The following is a 7,626-nucleotide window of genomic DNA, read 5'->3' as shown; positions in this document are numbered from 1 at the left end:
GTTTGCAAACTCCAGAAATGTAAATTAGTAACAGGAGAGTATTACTTACCTGAAGGTGGCACGTGCTCTCGTGCCACCTCTAGTACTATCATGTTATCCTATTACAAATCTGGATCTACGGAAAAATATTTGCAAACTCCAGAAATGTAAATTAGTAACAGGAGAGTATTACTTACCTGAAGGTGGCAAGTGTGCTCGTGCCACCTCTAGTACTATCATGTTATCCTATTACAAATCTAAATCTACGGGAAATGTTTGCAAACTCCAGAAATGTATATTAGTAACAGGAGAGTATTACTTACTTGGAGGTGGCACGTTTGCTCGTGCCACCTCTAGTACTATCATGTTATCCTATTACAAATCTGGAGCTACGGGAAAATGTTTGCAAACTCCAGAAATGTAAATTAGTAACAGGAGAGTATAACTTACCTGAAGGTGGCACGTGTGCTCGTGCCACCTCTAGTACTATCATGTTATCCTATTACAATTCTGGAGCTACAGGAAAATGTTTGCAAACTCCAGAAATGTAAATTAGTAACAGGAGAGTATAACTTACCTGAAGGTGGCACGTGTGCTCGTGCCACCTCTAGTACTATCATGTTATCCTATTACAAATCTGGATATACGGGAAAATGTTTGCAAACTCCAGAAATGTAAATTAGTAATAGGAGAGTATTACTTACCTGAAGGTGGCACGTGCTCTCGTGCCACCTCTAGTACTATCATGTTATCCTATTACAAATCTGGATCTACGGAAAAATTTTTGCAAACTCCAGAGTTGCAGATTCTTAACAGGAGAGTATTACTTACTTGGAGGTGGCACGTTTGCTCGCGCCACCTCTAGTACTATCATGTTATCCTATTACAAATCTGGATCTACGGAAAAATTTTTGGAAACTCCAGAGTTGTAGATTCTTAACAGGAGAGTATTACTTACTTGGAGGTGGCACGTTTGCTCGTGCCACCTCTAGTACTATCATGTTATCCTATTACAAATCTGGAGCTACGGGAAAATGTTTGCAAACTCCAGAAATGTAAATTAGTAAAAGGAGACTATAACTTACCAGAAGGTAACACGTGTGCTCGTGCCACCTCTAGTACTATCATGTTATCCTATTACAAATCTGGATCTACGGAAAAATTTTTGCAAACTCCAGAGTTGTAGATTCTTAACAGGAGAGCATTACTTACTTGGAGGTGGCACGTTTGCTCGCGCCACCTCTAGTACTATCATGTTATCCTATTACAAATCTGGAGCTACGGGAAAATATTTGCAAACTCCAGAAATGTAAATTAGTAACAGGAGAGTATTACTTACCTGAAGGTGGCAAGTGTGCTCGTGCCACCTCTAGTACTATCATGTTATCCCATTACAAATCTGGATCTACGGGAAAATGTTTGCAAACTCCAGAAATGTATATTAGTAACAGGAGAGTATTACTTACTTGGAGGTGGCACGTTTGCTCGTGCCACCTCTAGTACTATCATGTTATCCTATTACAAATCTGGAGCTACGGGAAAATTTTTGCAAACTCCAGAAATCTAAATTAGTAACAGGAGAGTATAACTTACCTGAAGGTGGCACGTGTGCTCGTGCCACCTCTAGTACTATCATGTTATCCTATTACAAATCTGGACCTACGGAAAAATTTTTGCAAACTCCAGAGTTGTAGATTCTTAACAGGAGAGTATTACTTACTTGGAGGTGGCACGTGTGCTCGTGCCACCTCTAGTACTATCATGTTATCCTATTACAAATCTGGAGCTACGGGAAAATATTTGCAAACTCCAGAAATGTAAATTAGTAACAGGAGAGTATTACTTACTTGGAGGTGGCACGTTTGCTCGCGCCACCTCTAGTACTATCATGTTATCCTATTACAAATCTGGATCTACGGAAAAATGTTTGCAAACTCCAGAAATGTAAATTAGTAACAGGAGAGTATAACTTACCTGAAGGTGGCACGTGTGCTCGTGCCACCTCTAGTACTATCATGTTATCCTATTACAAATCTGGATATACGGGAAAATGTTTGCAAACTCCAGAAATGTAAATTAGTAATAGGAGAGTATTACTTACCTGAAGGTGGCACGTGCTCTCGTGCCACCTCTAGTACTATCATGTTATCCTATTACAAATCTGGATCTACGGAAAAATTTTTGCAAACTCCAGAGTTGCAGATTCTTAACAGGAGAGTATTACTTACTTGGAGGTGGCACGTTTGCTCGCGCCACCTCTAGTACTATCATGTTATCCTATTACAAATCTGGATCTACGGAAAAATTTTTGGAAACTCCAGAGTTGTAGATTCTTAACAGGAGAGTATTACTTACTTGGAGGTGGCACGTTTGCTCGTGCCACCTCTAGTACTATCATGTTATCCTATTACAAATCTGGAGCTACGGGAAAATGTTTGCAAACTCCAGAAATGTAAATTAGTAAAAGGAGACTATAACTTACCAGAAGGTAACACGTGTGCTCGTGCCACCTCTAGTACTATCATGTTATCCTATTACAAATCTGGATCTACGGAAAAATTTTTGCAAACTCCAGAGTTGTAGATTCTTAACAGGAGAGCATTACTTACTTGGAGGTGGCACGTTTGCTCGCGCCACCTCTAGTACTATCATGTTATCCTATTACAAATCTGGAGCTACGGGAAAATATTTGCAAACTCCAGAAATGTAAATTAGTAACAGGAGAGTATTACTTACCTGAAGGTGGCAAGTGTGCTCGTGCCACCTCTAGTACTATCATGTTATCCCATTACAAATCTGGATCTACGGGAAAATGTTTGCAAACTCCAGAAATGTATATTAGTAACAGGAGAGTATTACTTACTTGGAGGTGGCACGTTTGCTCGTGCCACCTCTAGTACTATCATGTTATCCTATTACAAATCTGGAGCTACGGGAAAATTTTTGCAAACTCCAGAAATCTAAATTAGTAACAGGAGAGTATAACTTACCTGAAGGTGGCACGTGTGCTCGTGCCACCTCTAGTACTATCATGTTATCCTATTACAAATCTGGACCTACGGAAAAATTTTTGCAAACTCCAGAGTTGTAGATTCTTAACAGGAGAGTATTACTTACTTGGAGGTGGCACGTGTGCTCGTGCCACCTCTAGTACTATCATGTTATCCTATTACAAATCTGGAGCTACGGGAAAATATTTGCAAACTCCAGAAATGTAAATTAGTAACAGGAGAGTATTACTTACTTGGAGGTGGCACGTTTGCTCGCGCCACCTCTAGTACTATCATGTTATCCTATTACAAATCTGGATCTACGGAAAAATGTTTGCAAACTCCAGAAATGTAAATTAGTAACAGGAGACTATAACTTACCTGAAGGTAACACGTGTGCTCGTGCCACCTCTAGTACTATCATGTTATCCTATTACAAATCTGGATCTACGGAAAAATTTTTGCAAACTCCAGAGTTGTAGATTCTTCACAGGAGAGCATTACTTACTTGGAGGTGGCACGTTTGCTCGCGCCACCTCTAGTACTATCATGTTATCCTATTACAAATCTGGATCTACGGAAAAATTTTTGCAAACTCCAGAGTTGTAGATTCTTAACAGGAGAGTATTACTTACTTGGAGGTGGCACGTGTGCTCCTGCCACCTCTAGTACTATCATGTTATCCTATTACAAATCTGGATCTACGGGAAAATGTTTGCAAACTCCAGAAATGTAAATTAGTAACAGGAGAGTATTACTTACCTGAAGGTGGCACGTGTGCTCGTGCCACCTCTAGTACTATCATGTTATCCTATTACAAATCTGGATCTACGGAAAAATGTTTGCAAACTCCAGAGTTGTAGATTCTTAACAGGAGAGTATTACTTACTTGGAGGTGGCACGTTTGCTCGTGCCACCTCTAGTACTATTATGTTATCCTATTACATATCTGGATCTACGGAAAAATTTTTGCAAACTCCAGAAATGTAAATTAGTAACAGGAGAGTATTACTTACTTGGAGGTGGCACGTTTGCTCGCGCCACCTCTAGTACTATCATGTTATCCTATTACATATCTGGATCTACGGAAAAATTTTTGCAAACTCCAGAAATGTAAATTAGTAACAGGAGAGTATAACTTACCTGAAGGTGGCACGTGTGCTCGTGCCACCTCTAGTACTATCATGTTATCCTATTACAAATCTGGATCTACGGGAAAATGTTTGCAAACTCCAGAAATGTATATTAGTAACAGGAGAGTATTACTTACTTGGAGGTGGCACGTTTGCTCGTGCCACCTCTAGTACTATCATGTTATCCTATTACAAATCTGGAGCTACGGGAAAATGTTTGCAAACTCCAGAAATGTAAATTAGTAACAGGAGAGTATAACTTACCTGAAGGTGGCACGTGTGCTCGTGCCACCTCTAGTACTATCATGTTATCCTATTACAAATCTGGATCTACGGAAAAATTTTTGCAAATTCCAGAGTTGTAGATTCTTAACAGGAGAGTATTACTTACTTGGAGGTGGCACGTGTGCTCGTGCCACCTCTAGTACTATCATGTTATCCTATTACAAATCTGGAGCTACGGGAAAATATTTGCAAACTCCAGAAATGTAAATTAGTAACAGGAGAGTATTACTTACCTGAAGGTGGCAAGTGTGCTCGTGCCACCTCTAGTACTATCATGTTATCCTATTACAAATCTGGATCTACGGGAAAATGTTTGCAAACTCCAGAAATGTATATTAGTAACAGGAGAGTATTACTTACTTGGAGGTGGCACGTTTGCTCGTGCCACCTCTAGTACTATCATGTTATCCTATTACAAATCTGGAGCTACGGGAAAATGTTTGCAAACTCCAGAAATGTAAATTAGTAACAGGAGAGTATAACTTACCTGAAGGTGGCATGTGTGCTCGTGCCACCTCTAGTACTATGATGTTATCCTATTACAATTCTGGAGCTACAGGAAAATGTTTGCAAACTCCAGAAATGTAAATTAGTAATAGGAGAGTATTACTTACCTGAAGGTGGCACGTGCTCTCGTGCCACCTCTAGTACTATCATGTTATCCTATTACAAATCTGGATCTACGGAAAAATTTTTGCAAACTCCAGAGTTGCAGATTCTTAACAGGAGAGTATTACTTACTTGGAGGTGGCACGTTTGCTCGCGCCACCTCTAGTACTATCATGTTATCCTATTACAAATCTGGATCTACGGAAAAATTTTTGGAAACTCCAGAGTTGTAGATTCTTAACAGGAGAGTATTACTTACTTGGAGGTGGCACGTTTGCTCGTGCCACCTCTAGTACTATCATGTTATCCTATTACAAATCTGGAGCTACGGGAAAATGTTTGCAAACTCCAGAAATGTAAATTAGTAACAGGAGACTATAACTTACCTGAAGGTAACACGTGTGCTCGTGCCACCTCTAGTACTATCATGTTATCCTATTACAAATCTGGATCTACGGAAAAATTTTTGCAAACTCCAGAGTTGTAGATTCTTAACAGGAGAGCATTACTTACTTGGAGGTGGCACGTTTGCTCGCGCCACCTCTAGTACTATCATGTTATCCTATTACAAATCTGGATCTACGGAAAAATTTTTGCAAACTCCAGAGTTGTAGATTCTTAACAGGAGAGTATTACTTACTTGGAGGTGGCACGTGTGCTCCTGCCACCTCTAGTACTATCATGTTATCCTATTACAAATCTGGATCTACGGGAAAATGTTTGCAAACTCCAGAAATGTAAATTAGTAACAGAAGAGTATTACTTACCTGAAGGTGGCACGTGTGCTCGTGCCACCTCTAGTACTATCATGTTATCCTATTACAAATCTGGATCTACGGAAAAATGTTTGCAAACTCCAGAGTTGTAGATTCTTAACAGGAGAGTATTACTTACTTGGAGGTGGCACGTTTGCTCGTGCCACCTCTAGTACTATCATGTTATCCTATTACATATCTGGATCTACGGAAAAATTTTTGCAAACTCCAGAAATGTAAATTAGTAACAGGAGAGTATTACTTACTTGGAGGTGGCACGTTTGCTCGCGCCACCTCTAGTACTATCATGTTATCCTATTACAAATCTGGATCTACGGAAAAATTTTTCCAAACTCCAGAGTTGTAGATTCTTAACAGGAGAGTATTACTTACTTGGAGGTGGCACGTTTGCTCGTGCCACCTCTAGTACTATCATGTTATCCTATTACAAATCTGGAGCTACGGGAAAATGTTTGCAAACTCCAGAAATGTAAATTAGTAACAGGAGAGTATAACTTACCTGAAGGTAACACGTGTGCTCGTGCCACGTCTAGTACTATCATGTTATCCTATTACAAATCTGGATCTACGGAAAAATTTTTGCAAACTCCAGAGTTGTAGATTCTTAACAGGAGAGCATTACTTACTTGGAGGTGGCACGTTTGCTCGCGCCACCTCTAGTACTATCATGTTATCCTATTACAAATCTGGATCTACGGAAAAATTTTTGCAAACTCCAGAGTTGTAGATTCTTAACAGGAAAGTATTACTTACTTGGAGGTGGCACGTGTGCTCCTGCCACCTCTAGTACTATCATGTTATCCTATTACATATCTGGATCTACGGAAAAATTTTTGCAAACTCCAGAAATGTAAATTAGTAACAGGAGAGTATAACTTACCTGAAGGTGGCACGTGTGCTCGTGCCACCTCTAGTACTATCATGTTATCCTATTACAAATCTGGATCTACGGGAAAATGTTTGCAAACTCCAGAAATGTAAATTAGTAACAGGAGAGTATTACTTACCTGAAGGTGGCACGTGTGCTCGTGCCACCTCTAGTACTATCATGTTATCCTATTACAAATCTGGATCTACGGAAAAATTTTTGCAAACTCCAGAAATGTAAATTAGTAACAGGAGAGTATAACTTACCTGAAGGTGGCACGTGTGCTCGTGCCACCTCTAGTACTATCATGTTATCCTATTACAAATCTGGAGCTACGGGAAAATGTTTGCAAACTCCAGAAATGTAAATTAGTAACAGGAGAGTATAACTTACCTGAAGGTGGCACGTGGGCTCATGCCACCTCTAGTACTATCATGGTATCCTATTACATATCTGGATTTACGGAAAAATTTTTGCAAACTCCAGAGTTGTAGATTCTTAACAGGAGAGTATTACTTATGTGGAAGTGCCACGTTTGCTCGTGCCACCTCTAGTGTTCTCATGTTATCCTATTAGAAACCTGGATGAACAGAAAATTTTTTCGCATACTCTGGAAATTTAAATTCGTATCAGGAAGGTATTACCTACCTGGTGGTGGCATATTTGCTCGTGCCCGTTGTCCTAATCTGGTGTTATCCTATTACAAATCTGGTACATCGGAATAATTTTTCTCAAACTTCAGAAGTGTAGATTCTTAACAAGAGAGTATTAGTTACCTGAAGATGGCACTTTTGCTGGTGCCACCTTTCGTCGTCTCATGTTATCCTATTGCAAATCTGGTTTTACTTCTTTACCCTTCGCTTTCTCCTAATTCAACTCTGAATTTGCGGAATGAATTTTTCTTTTTTTTGGTTTTACATGTAGTAGCCATTTTTTAGTCTTGGTCGTTACAATAAAAGTTGTTGATGGACGCATGAGATTCCTTT

At 39.6% G+C, this 7,626-nt stretch overlaps 1 long non-coding RNA gene across 1 annotated transcript; it reads right to left on the bottom strand.

Moving 5' to 3' along the window:
• Nucleotides 1–322: 322 nt before the first annotated feature.
• On the bottom strand, nucleotides 323–5,642 carry LOC127063438 (uncharacterized). The gene is made up of 3 exons (XR_007781369.1): nucleotides 5,538–5,642; nucleotides 3,633–3,759; nucleotides 323–457 (listed from the first exon to the last, which is right to left on the bottom strand). It is a non-coding gene; the product is annotated as an uncharacterized LOC127063438 (long non-coding RNA).
• Between the last annotated feature and the right edge of the window lie 1,984 nt (nucleotides 5,643–7,626).

The sequence above is a fragment of the Vespula vulgaris genome, chromosome 4, assembly GCF_905475345.1.
Source record: "Vespula vulgaris chromosome 4, iyVesVulg1.1, whole genome shotgun sequence".
Lineage (NCBI taxonomy): Eukaryota > Metazoa > Arthropoda > Insecta > Hymenoptera > Vespidae > Vespula > Vespula vulgaris.
Note: the sequence above shows the minus strand (reverse complement) of the source record. Positions and strands in the feature narration are given on the sequence as shown.